Raw genomic sequence first — 21,812 nt, forward strand, 5'->3', positions numbered from 1 at the left:
CCATCCTCCCTCCACATGATGTGCCTTCTGTGCTAATCCATTTGTTCTTTAGCCCAGACTCACTTGCTCTCTGGTTTGCTCCTGGGAAGGACCGGGAGAAGGGATACCCATATTTAGGGTATGCTAATGGCTCTCCTATCTATCTGCTTCCAAAATCAAGAGGTTCTCTCCACTCTGCCCACACACGCACACATTCTTCAGTCCTGCTGGAGTCAAAGCTTGAATGCTTGACCCAGGTGGAGCTGCACAAAGGTCACTGAGGAGGCTCAGGAGGAGCTGCCAAAGTTAGGGAGGAAACACCAACTCCCATGGCCCTGGCTGCTGCTGGCTAAGATGGACACATTCCAGCCTCTTTATATCTCTACCTCTTCAACGCTGACAGTCAGATTTGGGAGGTGGGATGCTGCATGAGCAGAGGCAGGAACTTGAGTTTTATTTTATTTTTAAATAAGCTTATAACTAGCAGTGAAGAAGATAATAGGCTGACTGGTTGTCTAAGTTAGCTGCTGACAAAAGCAATAGAGCTCCAAGTCTGCAGGGTAAGATGGCAGCCTGTGAAGGCTCACGAAGTTCCAGATCACATAAGACCTTTATTTAACACAGTATTTTCCCAGCAGGTGTATTTTATGCAAAGCAAATTCTGAGCTTATCAAGCCTCTTCATTTTCATCATATGCCTCCCCCTTCCACAGCTCATCTCGGTCCTTCCTCTCATTCCTTTTGGCCCCACTAGCCTCCAGGAAGCCCCAGGACATCCATGTCTCCTGTAGGATGCCCTTCCTGCACTCCAAACTCCAGTGGACTCAAACCAACTTAACACTCTTCTGCAGCGTTACTGGGAGACAGCTCTGGTCCTGCCACATTCTGGGGCTGTCAAACTTTGGTGGGAAACCTCCCCTTGTCCCTGAATTTCTGGGTTGCCAAGATGAGTGGCTGTTTGAGCCCTGTGTGTGCAGCCCTGCTGGATGCAGGCAAAGCAAACCGTGAGCCTGCTCCCATGAACCGGTCGGAGATTCTTCGCACCGTCCCACTGCATGATTTAATATCCTTAATTCATTCCTTGCTGAAGAAAAAAAAACCAACACCACCACAAAAAAACACAGCTAAAAAGCACTTTCAACACATCAAATAACATTGCTCTGAAAAGCCAAGGCAGAGGCAGGGAAGTTTGTGAAGCGACGCAAGGCGGACTCCTCCTGACACCTCCATCCCTTGACGAACGCGCGCTCCCGAATCCCAAGCCCAAGCCTGCCATATAAGGTGCTGATATCTCTGCTAAGGCAAGACAAGCTTTAATGCTGCAACTAAAAGGATGAGAGAACATTGCCTAAATCTGGCAGGTCCCTAAAGAGAGAGCGAGCTTTTCATCATAAATGTTTCTTCAGTTATTTGGGGAAAGAAACGCAAATTGGAAGAGAAGTTGCAGATAGAACAGCCCCTAAATTAATGGTTTTCCTTCTAATCTGCCCTACGTGGCTCCTGACCATGCTGTCTGTTGCAGTTCACTCATGCTTTATAAAATACAGGAAAAAAATACGCAGAAAAATCACAAGGCAATGATTATTACTGAGTTACTGCCTCTCTTCACAAGCTCTCTGTACCAGGAACTGGCAAACAACCCCCAGACAAACGTGCTTTCAACTCATTAAACAACTACAATACAATGCACTTATAAATGTATTTACTGTGACTGAGTTGCATTTTTCATCCGAATCTCTGAGTGACACGTGGTCCAGAGCCAACCTTTCAGTAGCTTCAGGTTACACATGTACTTACTCCCCAAAATGAAAAAGTTGGGGATTATTTGGGTGCAGCATTCCCTCAGCCAGAGACGCGGCGCGGGCGTTGCTTTGCCTGCAGCTTTACTATCGACACAAATTTAGCCAGAAACCACCACCCAGCCTCAGACTGCTCCCAAACCTTCGCAAATATGCCACAACTTCCCATTCTTGACTTTTTTTTTTGCTCTAAGCAGCAGCCTGAAAGCAGAAGCCCCTTTGCAGAGGCACAAAAGGAAGGCAAATCCACGCGACGGGACAGAGCAGGGCAGCTCTTACCTTTCCCTCGGCGATGGATGAACGCCCAGAGGGTGCAGGAGGCTGGGGAAGATGCAGCTCAGTGTCTGGAGCAGCACGAGGCCTGGCCTGTGCTCATGAGCTGCCCCTGTCAGATTTTCCAACAGCAGAACTGCAGCCAAGTCCCTGCCCATGCCTGAAGAATTTCCTGAACAGCATTCTCGTTCTTTTTCTAACTGCTTTGAAACCACACTGTCTGTACTTCAATAAGGCTTTGTCAGGCCAAGTTACAGCTACTGGGCTGGCTCCAGCAAGCAATTGAAAACACATGTGTTTTGCATTAAAAGCCCCCTTCTGCCTGCACACATTCCGACACAGACACCCCCGTCCGCACCCAGCCCCGGAGCCTGCCTGCCTTCCCTTGGCTGCTCCAGGGCCAGCCATTTCGGTTAAAAAGAATAAAAAAGGATTATGTTGGTGGAGATTTTCTTTGGGAGAAGGAAAAATGGGGTGGGAGGGATCCCATTCCCATGGACAACACCTCGCCCTGCCTCCCGTGCTTTGCCAGTGTCAGTGGGTCATGGGTGCCCAGGTTAACAGCTGGCTTTGCTAAACCCCAACAAGCAAGGAAGCACAGGAAGTAAAATTTCAGTTCACCACTACTCTCCTCTTACCTTTGCCTCTGTCTCTTCCAAAACTGTGAGAAAAGAAAGCATATTTTTAGCATCTCTAGACTCAGTTCAACACATCAGAACTGTATCCTAATCTTGACACATACTCCTGTATCTGGTTATACTAAAAATAATACAACTATTTTTGAGTACTTTCATCCCTCTCTGCTTTCCAGCTGTCCTAACCCTTATAACCCAAAATATTTTAAGCACCTTGCATCTCTTTTTAAAGAGCATTAACACCGCTCTGGCACTGGCTTAAGGAAAAGAAACAGAAGATATAATATTATACCTTTAATCAGAACGGGTCCCAGTTCTTAATATCTGTAATCATTTCCAGGCAGCACCATGGGTCAAGGCAGCGACCGTGGGCTCTGCAGCTGGGGATGCCCTGTGCCTGGCATGTGCCTGTGAAGCAGAGCTGGAGTAGATGTGGAAACGCACATGGATGTCCCCCTGATTCCACCACAGCTAAGTCCCACCAAAGATGAAACACAGCAGCAGAGTTGTCAAGGTAACAATATAGAAAAGAGACAGTTTAAAGAGAGAGAGAGATATTTTTCCCTCCTAATGTTCCTTTTCAAACCGTGCACTCCACTTCTCTGGGGTTATTCTGTTCTGTGGTTTGCAGTGGCGTGGTGGGCAGGTGAAGTGTTTACAAGGGATAAATGCAGTGGTGACAAGAAGCAATGAGAGCCCTGATGCAGTGCTCTTTGAAGGCAGAGGAAGTCTGCTGCCTTTCATGGGCTGTGGCCTCAGTCCATGGCAAGGACTCAGTCACCCACAGGAATGCGAGATCTGCCTTTCGCCCACCAGCAGTGAGATCCTCCAAACCCCCACTGGGATGCCCCTATGGAAAGCCTGCAGTTCATCCATCCAACCTCTCGTGAGAGCTGCTGTGGCCACACCATGCATGGCTCTCACCTGCACTTTTTCCTGCTACCAAAATGCTCTTTCGTTCCTCCTGCACAGAGCCACACGTTGGTCAGCAGTACTGCCCACATGCACAGGCCAGATGTGGGCAGCCTGGACCAGCCCCCCAAGCTGAAATCAGCGGGGATGGATCCAGACTATGATGCTATTTTGCAGAAGACAGCACAGGATGAAACCACATGTTCATCCTGCCTCAGTTTGCAAGAGTTTCAAACAAAAGGCAAGCACACACACACAACCCCTGGTGATAGCATTTCACATCTATTTGCACAGCTTGTGACGAGTCAGTTTGTGCCAGAGCAGAAACCACAGGCCTGTGGATCACATATCAGAAGAACTGTCCATGCAGCTGAGAGTCTCCTCAACGAGCTGCCACAGCCATGATAATACTCTTTGGGTTGGCAACCAGTAACAGCTGAAACCAAAGGCGCCTAACACCTTCAGAGTCTCTTGGTATAAATAGGCTGAAACAGAAAAATACGAACTGCAGACTCACATAATTAGATTTTCAGTTGTACAAGATAATCGGGCATCTGCAGGGCTGTTTGCAAGATGATAGCAGTCCGTGCCTTCTGTCTCAAATTTCCCCATGGTCTTTATTCAGCAAACCAGTTATGGATGGGACAGGCTGTAACTTCAGTGCATCACCGTGTGTTTTGAGTTAAGCACATGCTTTAGTGCTTTGTGGCCCAGGACTTTTTATGGCAGCCTGGCTGTGGCAGGATCATTAGTCAAATCATTTAAAACGTGGCAGTACAGCACTTTGAGATTACTCAGTTCTTTACACAAATACAGTAAATCAGTGGGTTTCAAATTCTTCTCACTGTGTGGACCCCTAAATATTTGACAAAGGTGGTGCATAGCCCTGCAATCATTTCATAGAGAGAGATTCCTATGTACCTTACAAAAACCTCTCTTTACTTGTCATTTTTCCCTTGGGAAGAGTCCCCAGGCCTCCCATATGTCTGTGGACCACAGGCTGGAAACCGCTGCTGGAGATAACTTAATCCCTTATTAAAAATCTAAATGATCTCTTCTGTTTATGTGATGTACTTTCTATCTTCAGAATATTTATGCAAGCTAGCAGCACGCTGGCAGGTAGAGACATGGGGAGGTGACAGCATTAATACTGCATTTTTTCCACTGGCATAATTAGTAGGCCAAGTCTATAAATATTTACATTAAATCTGTCAGGCATCACACCAACCTCACTGATAACTTCAGGGGTGTCTTACTATAAACTGCATTAATGCCTCACTATTTTGCCATCAAGTAACACATAAAATGCTCCTTCAAGCTAAGCCACTTTGAGTAGGTTGTTTTTATCTCTTTCTCATTTGGGTGCAGGGTTTAAAGACGCTTCAAGCATCAGAACTGTGGCTCAGGGACTGTTCTATTTTTCTGTTATTGAGCTATCATTTGTATTAGTGCCAGCGCTACCAAAAATATATGAACCTTGCAAGCATAAACCTTAAGTTGATGTCGACATAACTATCTGCCTAACTGCTATTATTCCTCAGAACTGGCAGGGTTATGAGGATTAAAAAAACCTACCAGAGCTCTTTGTGAAGATGAAAACAAATTAACCCCCCTCAAAGCTTCGGTATCTTTGCAGCTGGAGACTGCAACATGTAGGGACTTCCATTTTGTGCAGAAGATCCAAGACACCTCAATCCATGAATTTCTACATAAAGAAGAGATTTACAAAAGACAGGAAAGTTCCTTCTCTACCATTTATACCTGCCCTGACTTTTGACAGCATTTTCTAGAAGCAGCTAAAATTTATTTAGTATGCTGAATTATCAATATTCATAATTAATTTCATTTAACAAATAATACCTATTTGCATACAAAATGAAACTTGAGATTTTCATGCTGTGCAGATTTCCAGGAACCCAGTCAAGCATTCCCCAAACCTTCCTAAAAAATTCAGGGCAAACCAAATATGCAGAAAAATCAGCACATAAACGCAGGTGTGGGTGCACCTGGAGTGGAGGAAGAAGTCAAAATGAAAATTTTATTATCTGAAATAATTAAGAAATCCCTTGGTTTGAGCTTTCCCTCCAAATGGCTTCTTTTAAAATCCATTAAATCTCTTGAAGTATCACAATAGAATAAATATAAATGTTTAAATATTTTTAATGTCTCAACTGAAAGAAATCATCCGCCAAATTATTATTTTAAATCGCCCTCAGCTTTAAGAGTCTTTTAAGAGATCTCTCAAGTACCTGTGTGCAAAGGGAGAAGCCAAGACTCATTTCAGCTCCATCTCCTTAAACGCAGAATCGAGGGAGCTGATGGATTAGAAAGTTAACTATTTTGGGTCAGGAACAGCAAGCTGAGGGAAGGCAACTATTGGCATTCCTGATGGATTCACCCAGCCCTGAGCACCCCGAGAGGATGAAGGGCAGTGTAATGAGACATGGAGGGGGTTCCCCAAACTTTCGTAGGTAGTGGCAGTAGTTGTCGGGCCGGAATGCTTCAGTGAAGGGAGAAAACCCTGCCCTGTGTGTGTGTGCAGGGAGTGAAGGTCTGACTTGATGGCAGGGAGCAAAATCCTGTTTAAGTGCTGGGAGTGCTGAAGGCACACAGGTCATCAAGTAATCACACAGGGCTGAGATGGACTTGTCGGACAAGTGAAAAGGAAATGGGAGAAAATTAAATGTGTGTGTGTACAAGACTGTGTGCTGGAAGCAGCCAGACACATCCCCTTACATCCTCACCCACTGCCCCAGTTTCTTCACAGGAGATAAATGTGGCTACATTCTAGGAAGAAGCATAAATATAGGGTCAGTCATGAGATCAAAGATCTGCTAATTCTTGGAGACTGAAGAGGGGCAGAGCTGCTCTCGTAGACAGGCGTTCCAAGGATGCTCTGAATTTCATGCAGGTGAGAAACTCCAGGAACAGCAGAGGCGACCCTGGAGACCTTGACTCACACAACACTGAGTTATTTAGACCTGAGTACTAAATTTTCCCTTTCTATTCATCCCAGGCTTTGCAAATAGTACAATAACATAAACAAATCAAAGGAAACACAACAGAAAGGTCCTGGTTTCATGGTAATGTTACAGGTGAGCTGGGCAACAGCAGGTTAGGGCAGGAGTCAGTGTTGCTTGCACAAGGCCAAAAACACAACGTCAGTTCAAGTGAAGGATTGAGCTTTTATGAGAGGCCAGATTCAGAGAGCTGCTGCTCAGGGTCTGGAGTTCAGAAACATTCATATCTCTGCTGCTGCTATGAGACAAGGATCAAAGTGGCAAAAAGTCATCACCAAAGGCACCTTCCACTGCACAGGCTCAGGAGAGCTGTAGGCAAGGGAGGGTGGAGGATGGAGGTACCCAGCATGCCAGAACAACAGCAGGCTCACGCTTACCTATGCACACATTGATGTGCAACATCTACACTGAGAGCAGCCTTCTCCTAAGGCTCTTTTCTCCTTAGGGTCCAAACCTGCAGACTCCCTGAGCCCATATGCAGATGGCAGTGTTCCCAACCCAAAAGCTCTGTGCTGTGCTCCTTTCCCCACAAAAGCTGCAGCAGTGTTTACCTGTCAGCCAAAAAGCCACAGCCAGGACCTCTCCCAGCTCACCCCTCTACCCCAACTGCTGCTTTGTAATTATTTTGATGTTTTCAGCCATTTTCAGGCTCTTCTCAGGAACAATTTAAGGCCAGCAGAGCTTGTTAATAGGTAGAACGGAAAGCGTTCCTTTTCATTTCTCTGGCACCATTAACATAATTATCCTGAATAATTCTTAAACTACGTGGGCTGTAATTTCTAGGCAATATTACTATTACAGAGCCCTGTTCTTCCAGCCAGCATGTGTCATATTTCCCATCCAGAGGTTATTTATCAATAATCAGAAAGGTCTTAATTTACAAACAATAGGGTCTCTTCATTTGCAGCATGACAAGGGAGCAGGATGGGTTTCATCAGGCAAAAAGATCAGCCACGTCCCTGGCTTCTACTCCTCTGGCATAAGAAATTCAAGGGGAAAGAAAAAATAACACTGCAAAGATTAATTCCATACAGATCTGAGAGCAAATATTCAGTTGGCAAGGCCAATAATTGTTCTTCTATTAAAGTCTTAACAGTATCCAAATTCATTACTCTTATCTCAGCCTTGGTTCTTTCAGAAATCAGGTTCAAGGCACAGAGCTGCCCTCTGAGCTTTGCTTAAATATGTGCCTTGACCACGGCACATTGTCACCTCAGCCTGCAATAATCATCTTCTGGGGGAACATTCAGTTTCTGTGCTAGGTCTGTTGTGGTGGACAGTTTTTGAGCATGGACATGCCACCCTTACATTTGATGCAGAGCAGTTTCTGGCCAGGCAGAGCTGTTCAGCAGCATGTGCTCATCACAGCCTTTCCCTTTCCACTCCTGACTATTTTTATTCTGTCAAGAAAGAAGCTCTGCTTGTTCTTACACTTAGGTATCCTATTATATCACAAAGTTTAACACCACCCAATGCTCCCAAATTTGGCTCCACAGAACAATTTCCGTAGGCAGCAGATCTGTATTTTCTCAGAGCAATTAGCAGGACTCTTGCAGAACACTAACGAGGTAGTCTGTCAGAAGCCCTGGACATGGCCATCTGTTTTAACAAGCTCTGGGGTGTCATTCTGGACAGCAACACTTCTGCATGATCCTGTGAGACTCCTGAGATGTGCAGCAGTGACCTTCATCCATAGTAGCTGATCCAAAGGAGAACCCTTGCCCTCCTCTTCCCGTGGCAGCATTAGTCTCTCACCATCAGGCTAGAACTATCCAGATCACACTAGACAGAGCTGAAGACACTTTTTACAATGAGGATGGTGAGGCACCAGAACACGTTGCCCAGAGAGGTCCCTGCAAACATTCAAGGCCACGCTGGGCAGGGTTTTGACCAACCTGATCTAGTTGAAGATGTCCCCAATCATTGCACGGGGGATGGCCAAGATGACCTTTAAAGGTCCCTCCCAACCCAAACCATTCTGTGATTCTAAAACCTGTTGTACAACATCTGCTGTGGAATAAGCAGCAAGGAGACAACAGATCTGGTAGCCAAAATGGTGAGAAATCTTTGGCCAAATTCTGCAAATTCTTTCTCTCTTTTTATATTCTGCAAGAGGTGCTAAGGCACGTGCTGTTCGTAAAGCAGCTCCTGACAGAATGCAGATACTTGGAGCTGTAGCACATTACAGAATGATTATGCTGATATATCAACAAATGCACACATACTCACATATTTTGAGTTTCCACAGAGAATACTGGGGAAGGTTGAAAAAGCAAATTGATAGGAAAATTAAGCTACACTGAGATTGTGTCAGAGGCAAGGAAAAAAGACGCAATGGCTTGAGAAATAAATGCATGTTCGTATGTCAGTAATCACACCTGACCTTTGCCAGAGAACTCAGTGTGGGAGAGGCATATTGGTGAGGATATGTACTCCAAGAACCATGAAAAGGCCATTGTACAAAAATTCCAGACCTGGATTTATCTACAGAGATACACTCAAGGGCCTCTCAATCTTAGCATCTCTGCTTCAGTTATCGGCAGGATGTTGCAAAGGGTAAAAAGCCATTTAATTGGGAATTCCCTTTATTTCTGTAGCTATTACCTCTCAATTTCTGAGAAGATTGCTTGTGTTTTCCTATACCTAACCAGGTTTTGGAGCCTAGGCTAGGGGAATTTCCTGTGGGCTCAACAGCATCCATAAAGCCTGCAATGTCCAAGAAAGTTGCTGAGACCATTTGTACTTGGTCTGCTCTCCTCTTCCAAATATTTATCTGATTCAGCAGCTGGTAAGGTTTAACTGGCCCTGTAGTGTCAGAGGGGGCTGCTGCTGCTGCTCCCAAATCTCTCTGTGACCCCAAGAGTCATGCTAAGGATGGCTGTAACAATGTTTGGCCCCATTAGAGTACAGAAGAGAGAATCAAATGTCCTGTCCCTTCCTCCACAGAGCCAGCATACAATTTGGTTCCTGGCACTGTCTCTTTATCCTTTAACCTTATAGCTATGGTCTTGGATTACCTGTGAGCACACCAACTCTAGCAGCCTCCACCAGCACGGCACTGCAGAAATCTTCACTGCAGAAGCAGAGGAATGGAATGAAGTTCCTCTTACAATGCTCATTTCTACATGGCAGAAAAGTAAGAGGCTCATTCTGTGACTCCTCTGCGTGAGCAAAACATCCTGTGGTTTGGCAACAGCAGGATCTTCTGTTCATTAGTAGGACACAGGGAAAACCTTGCCACATTCGTATATTTTGAAGTGGAATTTCATCACTGCTGTGATTAATGTCAACATCATTTCTGCCCTAAATTCTCCATTCGCTGAGGCTAAAAATACCTTCCTGGATTTCCTGATATTATCTATCCAATGAGAATCACAAAGGGAGAAAGGGCAAGGAGAGGAGAGGAAAGGAAAGAGAGGTGCTTTTTGTCTTTCATCCAGACTTTCTTTTTGGGCAAAGTAGCTGTCAGGGAGGTAGAAGAGATGTTCCAAAAATGTGAGGGATTTTACCTGCCCACATTTCTCCCCAGGTTACAACAAAAGTTTATGTGGATGCTTCTCAAGGAGTAGAAGAGTTTTCATGTTATGCCTCACTCAGAGATACATTTACAATTATAGTTTAACTCTGTGAAGTCACTAACTGGTAGCTAAAAAAAGTTTATTTGCTTCTGCTTTTTTTTTTAAGTGCCCTTGTGTCTTATTCTCATTTTCCAGATCTGTCCTGCCTTCTCCATTTCTGTGGGTTAGGGACATAGTCAAGCTGGTGTAAACTCTCCCTCCACAATAGCAGGAAACATGCAAAGTGAAAAATCCCTTTCCTACAAAACCTCTTTCCACATGCAAAGACAAGGGTCTAGAGGGGAAGCCCTATGAGAAGCAGCTGAGGTCACTTGGTCTGGTCAGCCTGGAGAACCGGAGACTGAGGGCAGAGCTCATCGGGGTCTGCAGCTCCTCCCGAGGGGCAGCAGAAGGGCAGCTCCGAGCTCTGCTCTGACAGTGACAGGACCCAGGGGACGGCCGGAGCTGTGTCAGGAGAGGTTTAGGTTGGATTTCAGGGAAAGGTTCTTCCCGCAGAGGGTGCTGGGCACTGCCCAGGCTCCCCAGGGAATGGGCACGGCCCCGAGGCTGCCAGAGCTCCAGGAGCGTTTGGACAGCGCTCTCCAGCACGGGGTGGGATTTTTTTGGATTGTCCAGTGCAGGACCAGGAGTTGGGCCTCAGTGATCCTTGTGGGTCCCATACAAGTCAGGATATTCTACGATTCTATGGTTCTAATCAATGGCTGGGTGTTTTTGTAACCCTCCACCTCACAGGAGACCAGCACAAGAGAAATTTACTCTGAACTGTCTGTGAAAACATATACACGTATTTAAGAAGTGTGATATCTAAGTCACAAGAAATGCATTGTAGCAGTGGGGTTAGATGTGAATTCTGTAGCAACTGTTTCTCAGTTCCAGAGCATCTGGCCGGAGCAGCACTGGGCTGTGTTCACATCAGTGCTGCTGAGCAGAGCCTCCTCCTCCTCTCACCCCTACAGCTATTTATCATCATCATCACACAAATCTGGGAGCAGCTTAGCACGGTGGCACACAAGTCTCCATCCTGACTGAGGTTAAACCGATCTCCCTGCAGCACAACAGTACAGCCAGAGCCTTTCTTTTAACCTAAATCACCCAGGTAGTTACTTGGCTTGAGTGGGAGCAGGTGGGGGAACACATGTTGGGAGCACAGTCTGGAACAGTCACAGAGTTTTATGGGTTCATCATCCCAACACATAAACTTTCTCCCAGTAGGGCTCCTTTTCACTTCCCTGTTTTTATTATTGTACAGCAAGATCTGAACGGCAAATCTCTCAAAGGTTAACAGGCCTGTCCAGAAAGTGCAAGAAACAGATGGGCTACAGTCTATGAATTTTAATGCTCTACATTACAACAACTTGCTATTTCTGTACTGGAGAGCAGTCCACAATCAGCACTATTTCAGTAACTGTGAGAGATGACAGAGGCCATGGAAAGGTGCAATAACAGTTGTAAGACAACCTGTCTGCAAATAATAGTAAAAGACCACCATAAAGATGGGATGGCAGAGAAGGGAAATAACACACGAGGGAGATTCAGAGAAACCCCAGCAAGGACATCTCCACCTGCTAAAGCCTGGGGAACCAAAGGAATGTTGCTGTGCTACAGCAGGTCAGCACATTTCAGACAGATGGTGAAATTAGTGTGAAATTAGTCCAACTTGCTTTGAGAGGAAGCCCTGCTGGTGTTCACCTAAGAGAAAGGACACCTTAATGCTGGAAGTTACAGGCTGTTGCAAGCAAAAGGACAGAAATGCACCCATACACTCTGCTTAGCCACTGGATGTTGAAGCTGGCCTTGTGTTTTGAAGCAAGCAATGCTTGCAGGCACTGAAACATCTCTACCAACACATTTTAGGGGAAGGGAAGGGAAGGGGAAAGGGAAAGGGAAAGGGAAAGGGAAAGGGAAAGGGAAAGGGAGCTGGCTACCAGTGATGCCATGATGATTTTTTTCCTTTTCTTTTATACCCCTTTTATATACCTTTTTATAACTTCTGTATTCTTAGTGGGTTTTAGCCTACATTCTTGGACTTATTTGTCAAGCTGAGAGACTAAACATTTTAGAAGCTTCATAGTTAGGGACCAAAGTGCTCCAGACACCAAGGTCCTCTCCAGAACACATTTTGTAAACTAAGACAGAACCATCCAGGGGAAGGTTCCTTGGGGAGGGGGGGCTCATTCAAGCCTCTCATTGGGGAATCTTTGATAGATATGCTAATTAGTAAAACCTATAATGTTATCCCAGATCTTTTGGGGGTGTGCATTGTGGTGGGCATTGAGGTGCATTCGACCTGGATGTGTACACCTAAGGATCCTTAAAATAAATACCAAGGTAAAAATCCCTTTTTCCCTTCTAACCGTGTTTGATTCTTGATTTTAAGACCACGAAAAGGCATCACCAGGACACACGTGTTCAGCTCTTCACTCACTGCAATGAGTCTGCACCGCAATAACGCCTCATACACCAGGACCCAGAGAGAGCTTAGCCCTGCCTGTCCCAAATTATTTGCATTTCTATAGAAAGACAAACACAAGGATTCCTTAAAGATAAAATTTGTCACAATTAGGTGTTGGCATTTCTTCAAAATTGCCTTAAATACTTCAATCTCAAGGAAATGTGGTTGAAAATGAAGGAAAATTATGCTGATTAGTTGCTCATAATTAGATAGATTCAATAAAACCTGGTGCTTAGCATGTTTTGCATTTATACAGTCTGTATACAAAATTAACCTCAAAGATATCTCTATCATTTTTTTAGTCCTTTGCTATCAAGCACATCTGATCTGGAAAGGATCATCTTCATAAACAGATATCTCTTGAGGATTATTTAAAATCATTACTTTGCCCACAAAACTGTTCCCCCGGCGCTCCACTTTTCCCTTCTGCTATCCACGTGCAAAGCTTGGAGAATTACAGATCTTAACTTGTTCTGAGAAGAAACTGGTGATTTTTGTTGGAAGCATGGTTATTTATGAAGGAAGTAAGTCTTGTTCCTACAGTGGGGAGAATGTGGAGGGGAAAAGAAAAAAGGCAGTGTCCCACTGCTCCAAATGTCTCTCAACCAGCATTCAGCCAAAACATTTGCTTGGAATGTTACCTGCTTCTTGAATCTAAAAGCAAGGATAAGTATGTACATCTCAGCACAAAACGTGTCTTACCCAGGGAGCACTGATGAAGATAAAGCTACTGGCAGACTCATAAACCCTACTGCCAAAGTTTACTTCCTTCTCCTGGTCCAGATAAAGAAAATCCTGAGGAGCTAATCAGCAATTGACTGTTCTCCTATGCAAAATGGCCCTTGTGTCATGGAAGTCCTATTAATTTTCTTGGAGCCCACAAAATTAGCTAAAAATGCTTATGTAGATTAAAAAAGACAAAAGATATTTATGGAGCTTTTTTCTCTGCAGAGCAGTCAAATATGTCTTCAACCCTATATATAAGCACCTCTATTTACTACTCCGAGTAGCTGTGTTTTTTCTCTCTGTGAGAAATTTTTCTTCCTCCTTCAGAGCACCATCCCCCTTTCTAAGCCAGAAGAATATGAAATAAATATGGTACTGCACATAAACAGTGCACAATATAACAGAGCTTCTAAATTCAGAGTCAGCCGAAGATATCAAGTTTTTCTTTCTCAGTGATTGATGCCCTCTAGAAGAAATAATAATTATATGGCACAAGGAGGAGGAAAAAAGGCACGGTGAATAATATAAGCATTTAGTCAAATCATAACTGAAACAGAGGGGAAAAAAGGCTTTAAAACTGCTTAGCCAGAAAAAGACAGCATTATCTGTAAAATGGATGAAAAATAAACCCCCTCCAAGCAGAAAAGAACTTCAGAAATTTGTTATACGCTAATGCCATCTACCAGACATCAGTGGAAGTAACAGAAAGAAGTGTCAAAGAAGCCACAAACACAACAAGGATTAAGTACTTGTGCACAGCCCCAGGTCTTTATTTTCTTAGCAAGTACTGAATTCCAAACCTTGTTCTACCTTTTTTTTTTCCTTCTTAGAAAAGGGACTCCAGGGCATCCATGAATGCAAATATTTATAATTTCTTTTCATTGTCAAGGCTGCAGAAAAATCTTTGAAATTCCCCTTCCAACACAACTTTGAGGCACAATATTTATCCACACAACTTCGAACTATCATTATTGCAAGCTGGTGCTCTGTTATGCAATGAAAAAATCCCTTATTTTATGTGAAATTCCACATTGTCTCAGGGCCTCTTCAGCCTGCTCTGTCTTTATCAGTGAGTCCAGACTCAAAGAGCTTTACAGGTGGTTACACTGATCATTTAATCCCAGTCTTTACCTGTATGTGGAAACCAGTTTCCAAGGAGTGCCTGATAACTGTAAAGGAGTTTCTACTCACCTTCTTGTCCCAAATGGCCCTGATTTATACCCAGCTCTAAAACACAGCCCAAGGAGCTGTGCCAAACTTTTAACAACATGGTTGCTTTTCTAGGAGAAAGTTTTCCACTGCCACTTTTCAAGCCCAAAGCTCAGGTTTTACCAGTATCCATCAATGTTCCTTTTGGACATCCACCAGAAATAAACTGCAGATGCCTGATCAGTCTCAAAACTGAAAAATAGATGCAATTGCAAAATCTGCCACTGCCATGCCATGGACACAGAGTCCATCTGCTGATGCAGAAAGTGGGAGACAGAAAAAGCAATATCTGAAAGCAGCAGAGCACAATGTGGACCTGAACCATTTTGAGAGACTTGAGAACACTTCCATTTCAAAAGGAACATCATCTATATATGTCTTTGTTCTTTCAGACAAAACCTCGTTTCTTCCTAAACTGATCTACAACCTACCCCAAACTTCTCCCCAAACTTACCCCAAACTAACAAATTTTGTTCGCCTTTCAGTCCCGAATACCTCTTCAGGAAAATATTCCAGAAATTCTGACAATTGAAAAGAATCTAATTTTCTGTTTAAATGTATTCAGATCAACAACACGTCTTTGCATCAACTTTAGCTTTTTTTTTCCCGCCTTGAAAAAACTCCATAGTTTCAGAAGTATTTACTGATACCAACTAACAGAGGCGCTATCCAGAAATTCTGCCAGTATTTGTCTTTTTCTGCTCTTCCAGAAGGGCAGAAACAAAAGCTGTTTAGCTGCTACACTTGGTCTGTGCCTACAATGGAAAGGTCCAGTGATGAAGCCATACTGAATAGCCATGGGTTAAGAAATTGCAGCAGTTCTAGGAGCTGCTGTTGATTCAAGGTGAGAGGAATTGCACTGAGCTGGAGTTAGCTGGCAATGCACAAAGAGGAATTTCCATGTTGTCAAAAATCTTCCGCCGTGTCTGATTCTGGCATTATTTCCTACTGGCTTGCTAAGAAAAAACGAGCCCTCATCACACTCCTCTGGTGCTTTCTTTGCTCCTCAGATGAATATTCTGGGAGTGCAAATAAAATCTACAACAGCAGCAATTTATTTTCTGCCTCTCACAGGAAGGACTGGAGGCAGCCAGGCTTTTGTATCAAGAACTGGAAGCCTCCCTGCCAGCTCTCAGTTCCTCTCCTCCTTCTGCTCTTTGCATTCTGGGAGATCACAGCCACAAGGCACGCCAAGGCCACACCAACGTGGTGCTGGTTCTCAGCCCCATCTCTACAGTCCTAAGAGCCTGTCTGACACACAGGAAATTTAGCCATGAAGATCCAGACCCAGGCTTCCGAACAGCAGAGAGAGAATGCACACGCAGACCCAAACTGGGCAGAGAATCAATACTGGGGAGGAATATCTCATTATTATTGCAATACAAGTCTAGGATTTAAAAAGTCCATGTCAGAAGAACTGAGACACGCCATCACAAATTTTTTATCAGCTATCCATGGGGCTTTTAAGCTTCCAGCTTCCCAGAGTAACAGTTACACTTGAAACCATGAACTTTCTTTTTCTCTGCCTCCAAAATTGCAAACACACAGTGTAACAGTGCTTAAACTTGTTGGCCCTCCTCTCTTACAGAGCAGTCACTGCCTCTGTTTTACTTTTCTTTCCCAGGGTTCTGGCAGCACGTGGGTTAACGGGACAGTTATTTGAATGAAAGGCATTTCCAATAAATCAGCAGATAGCAAAAGGGAAAAAGCACTAGAGTAATCTTTTCTGCTCACAGTTTCATTATGCTCTTGGCTTTGAGCCATTATAAGGTAAATCAGTCAAGTCATGTTGCACAGACATTTCTGAAAGAACAGTTTTTTAAATCACTTGGTAAGCCACTCTCCCTGTTTTGAATGGAGAATCCTGCTTATTTTGTATGGCACTTTATGCCCATTTAGAAGTTGTGAAAAGGAGAGCTGCAGTCAGAGCTGGAGCTGTGTGATTTGGCTGCAGAGGGCTTTCCCCATAGCCCACATCCTCCTTTCCCTGCTGCATCAGGCCTGATGACAGCACCCCAACAAATGGACACCCACTCCCTCTCCAGTTCCCTTTTGGCAACAAACCTCACAATAATGCTGACCAAAGAAGGGATCACTGCTTGTAGTACCTTGGCCTGGGCAAGTCTGCTCAGCTGGTGACATTCTCTAGGGCTCTCCCCAGCTTTTAATTTCCATCTGGTGTTCTCTCACCACTCGCTGGCTCATGGCTCCTCGACAAACATGGAAAAATGCAAAAATGCCCTGCTTTCACCACTGGGAAGACTATCCTGGGATGAAACTCCCAGAATAAGGAAATGGAGGCTACTGGCAAAAATATTACAGTTTTGACAGTCTCTTCATGCTCTTTCTCCCCCACAACACTGGTGTGATCAAGAGGAGGCAGAACAGTGATGCAGCAGCAGCAGAACATCGTGGACAGAGAAATGGGGGATGCAGACAAGGCAAATACCACATAGCTGCAAATGGCCTTGAAAGCACCAGCTTGTCCCTGCACAAACTGTCTCCCAGCCATTCTAATGGCTTCAAACATCACACAGTGTCACTAATGTTCAGTATTTTTCCTTTTACAACTCACAGCTTTCAACTAAATGCATTCATCCTATTTCCCCCCCCATTCCCACGCTGTACCCCCCCAAAGTCACTGAAAGTACCTTTACCTTAATGATTTGGAGTCTCACACAATTTACTGAAATACTGAGCATCAGTTATAAAAGCCACACATAAAAGCCAAACACACTATAAGAATCTCAGGTTAACACAGCAAAAGCATCCTCACAGGCACTCCAGCTGAGAGAAATCCCAATTAATGCGTTACACAGAAACACAAGCTCTTCATGCTTAACCCTCAGATTTTAAGTGGGACCTCAATGTTTGCTGAAAGTAGCTGTGGCAAACTTTAAACATCTAATTTTTGACTGTTCAGAACAGAGTGATGGCTGCCTGCTTTTGCCCTGCAACCATCCACCAACCTCTCACTCGGCCTAGGTTAGCACAGCAAGCAGCTACTGCAAGAGGCAGAGACTCCTCACCAGTTTCTAAACTAGTTGACAGACACTTCCAGCTGCTTTTCAATGCATATTCCACTGTCAATCAAAATTACAGGGTATAATTAAGCAGGGAACAGCCAAGCAATGTCTGTCTTCTACCCAAGAACCCAATGAACAGATTAATTTACCAGCGAAATAGAGTAAGATGAATTCCTCTAAAAATAAACCCCTGAGAGACAAGGCACCAGCAGTTTCTTTCCTATCTAGCAGCAGGTTAAATATTGTATTTTTTCTGCAAAGCAGAGTTTCAAAAGCTGTCAAGAACTCAAACCTTTCTGTATCATCCCATATTAATACCGGTGATCTCTGTTCAACTTACAAATTGCAAATTCAGCTTGTGGAGACATCAGTGGGTCCTTCAGCCTCATGACTGGGGTAACATAAATGGCACCACATGTCAGAAGGATGATGAGGTGCCACACAAACCACTGCAGAGTTGGCATAACCTGCCCTGAGCTGTTGTAGGTTCCTGCGATCTTTTAAATATCTTGCTCTACCTGACATTTCTTTGTGCAGTAGGTATTATATTCACTTTGCGTCGCTGAACTTTAATTACTTTGACAACTTGCAGGGGACTTTTTAAATAATATTTGATTTAATCAACAGGTTTTTTTCATTGTAATGTTCGGTAGCAGCAACAGATCATGCTAAGATAATGAAAAGCATTGGAGCAGCTGAAAACTTAATTAAAACACGTAAAAATTAATTATACCGCTCATCATTGATTTTGTCTGAAAAGGCTGATATTGCAAATAGGAAATCAAAAGCAGGGAGGTCATGTAGAGAATCGCTGATGTGAGAGTGATAAATTACAGAAAAAATACATCCAGCCTGAGAGGAGCCATTCACTCCAGGTCGACGATCCCATGCTGAGCTGAATTCCATCCCACATCACTAAATTGCCAATCAAGCATCAATAAGGAGGCTGATTAAGGTGAAGCCAGAAGAATGGGGTGCACGGAATAGAACTGTTATGTAGAATGTTGTATGTGAGATCAGAATCACACGATTAATAACGTCAGCTTTTACAGGATCTTCTTCTGCCTCTGTGCCAAAAAAAGAAACAAACCAACCCAAAAAAGAGTTTAGTAGTGTAACTGTGAAATGCCACTCCTCAGGCTCTCCAGAAATGCCTCAGATGTGTGCCTGGATTAGGACTACACTACCTGGTGTTGCAAAAAGGGATTAAAGCATCACTTAATGCCCATAACTAACCAGGACCCTGCTCACGCCTGCTATCAGTCCCAGTGTTAGGGAGGCAAGGGGAGCACAGCCAGATGTTCTTACCCTTTCTGCTTTATTCTGAAAAGAAGAATGTACTGTCCTCTAGTTTAAATAATAATTCTCTCTCCCTCCTGTCAGTTCCTGAACTTGTTTATAAAGCATATTATATCCTACTTTCACTTGAATCAGTAGAGCCAGCTAAGGTACCCTTTGAATAAAATACCACAGTACAGAAAGGCCAACTTGGTATCAGCATAAATTTTATCCAGAGCTCTACCACAGACTCCTTTGGGCAAGTCACTTAACTACTCCGAGCCTAAAGTCTGGAATGAAGGAAATACTGCTTTATCAAACTCAGCAGAAAGACTATCTAATATTTATAAAGCACTTTCTGATCCTCCAGTAAAGACCATGGAAATGTAAAGAAGTACTGACCCAGATAAGGATTAAGAGCAGAATCTTTTTTCCAGTGAGAGCTCTCAAATGACCTTGCAATGTTAGGATTTATTTTCAAGGCAAAGGAAGATCTGTCAGGTCCAGGAGCCATGTTTTGCTCGAACTGCAGATGACTTGCTATCAACAAGGAAACAAGTTTAGTCACTGATCCAAGTGTCAGGAGCTGCCAAATCAGTGCTTTGATGAAATGTCAGGAATACTAACGTGGTTTCAGGGCTGCACTGATTGAACAGCCGAAATGGAATCTGGTCACATTCTTTTATTCCTCCAGGAAAATAACAAACAACCAGCAATATATACATTATATACCCTTCTTCAATTTCTTTGAAGTTGAACAAACTAAAAAAAAAAACCCATCTAAACCTGTAAATATTTCCACTTCTGTGGTTTAAAGGAGTCTGATCTCCACATGCTGGAACTTCAGGAGTGCAAAGATCCCATTTAATGAGAGAACTTAAAAATTCAAGGATTTTTCCACACGGGTAACTGCACCTTGTGCAGGAAGATACTCTGCAAAGGGAGTCCTCCAGTCATAAGGCTGCTCATGGGAATCAAAACACAGTATTTGACATAATAGAATGTTCAAAGGACAGGAAGAAGAAAGCAGGCACACTCAGAAAAGATGACTGTATGTTTTAAGACTATTTTTTTAGCCAACAAAAAAACCAAAACCAAATGACAACAACTGATAGCTTTCATTTAAATTCATGAACCTAATCTCAAAGAAATCTCTCTTTTGGTTAAAGCAACCAAATGTTTCTAAATAAAATATTTAAAATATTCATATGCTGTTGTCAGAAATACTCTGTGGGGAAAGAATGACCATCAAATCTTTGTCATAGCAAGAAAAGTGCTGAAGAATTTCAGTGCCGGGAGAAACTGCAGATGCCTCACATGTTGGGCAACTGTAAGAAATTCTGCCCCAGCTATTAAACACAGAATAAAAAAACCTGTGTAAGAGCAATTCCACGCTTTGTACTCCTGCTCATCGCATTGCCCACACAGGAAGCGTAACTAAACAGACTCAAAATCATCTCCTTTGTTAAGAAAGGAGTGTGCTGCACCTTCCCTTTCTGCACCCCCAAGGACTGGTAGGGAGACGCCTGGAAAGGAGCAGCAGGTGCAGCCAGGGCTCTGCAGGAGCAGGAGTGGTTTGCTGCTGAGCAGCAGGGATGATATTTCCCATGGGAAGTGTGTTGATAAAAGCTGGCTGGGTTATTGCAAAAACACAACTCTCACAGCAGACACCACCACCCACCTCTCTGGGTGACACCCTGCAATGCACTTACCCTGTACTGACACAGACTCGAGTGTTTCTCACACAAAGGAGCCTTTATGTGCAACATATAATTGGTCTCAAGTTTTGGCACATTATTTAAGCTAATTATCTGTCCTGCACTACACACTGAGGAACACTGAGGAATTCCTACTGTGGAACTTGAAAACCCAAATAACATCCCATTGCCAGCATGGCATTGATTCATTTTGTAATTCAACCTGGACAGCACTTCCACAGGAACGAAAATAAAAGTATCTCCTGCCAGGAGGGCACTGCCAGGTCTTTTATAAATACTACAGAAGTTTCCCAAGCAGGTGGCCCATCAAACTCAAATAATTGATCCACATCAGTTTGACCTGGAAATTCAATAGTACAGCACATCATTACAGCAGTCAACATAAGAGGAAAGTCCTTGTGGTTTCCCCTCCAGCCAGCACTTGAAAGGAAACTGAAAAGCTCTGCTCTCTTTTCAGCTTGGCACATGCCTCCTTTGAGCTTTTCAGGGGAACAGCAAATACTAACAACCCCTGTGAGAGGCCCCTCCTCTAAGACTTACCTGCTTTTCTGAAACATAACTTCATTACAATATTCTCTTTTTCATTATTGGAAACAGTTCAGTGTGGACAGAAGTAAATAAATACACTTGGCAGGTTCAAGCAGTGCTGTTAAATGCCCCATTTCCTCTTGAAATGCAGAGTTTTAATGGACAACTTTCCTCCCATCCAACCGTGGCACAGTTCTCCTGGCGGCACTGCTGCCACGGTGGGGGTTAGTGAAGGGCACTGATTCATCTCTGCACGTAGATTTAGCAGCTGAAAATCACTACTGCCTCAAACCCACCTGCCAGAGGGACAAACACCCCAGTGGGGACATCTCGGTGGATGGGGTCACCACTGCTCAGAGCCTGACTCCCAGTTACAGTGGTTCCCCGTGGTCACACACAGACGTGACTCTGGATCTCCTCCATCACTGCTCTTCCCTGAGTCAATCACAGCCTGATTAAGTTTGTTATAATTTTTGCTTAAGCATCCAAGCCTTAAATTTCCAGCAGTTTGGCTCCCTGTGAAATAGTGAAGTCACTCGCCAACTATGCAATAGGACTAAGAAAAGATAAAAGTGATGTCTGAACCATTGCAAGCACAGAAGGAAGTTCTATCAGCCTCAATCACTCCATGAATTATTTACTGAATTTGCACAGGAAAGTCAGAGGAAATACAGCTATTA

The 21,812-nt window shown here is 43.9% G+C and overlaps 1 protein-coding gene across 5 annotated transcripts in view; it reads right to left on the reverse strand.

The window, feature by feature from the left end:
- LOC121658118 (delta-sarcoglycan) overlaps positions 1-21,812 on the reverse strand; it is a 256,422-nt gene that overhangs the window by 126,039 nt on the left and 108,571 nt on the right. Inside the window, exon 1 of one of the 5 annotated variants that reach the window (XM_042014609.1) lies at positions 2,978-3,105. The exons of 2 other annotated variants lie outside the window; for them this stretch is intronic. The gene's annotated coding sequence lies outside the window, so the exon portion shown is untranslated. Of the gene's footprint in view, positions 1-2,056; positions 2,213-2,977; positions 3,106-21,812 lie in introns of those variants that run through there. 2 more of the 5 variants (XM_042014611.1, XM_042014608.1) reach the window with 2 other exon arrangements.

Source organism: Corvus kubaryi, unplaced genomic scaffold (assembly GCF_017639235.1).
Source record: "Corvus kubaryi isolate FWS band 111438036 unplaced genomic scaffold, C.kubaryi_AGA036_p1.0 split2-37374, whole genome shotgun sequence".
Lineage (NCBI taxonomy): Eukaryota > Metazoa > Chordata > Aves > Passeriformes > Corvidae > Corvus > Corvus kubaryi.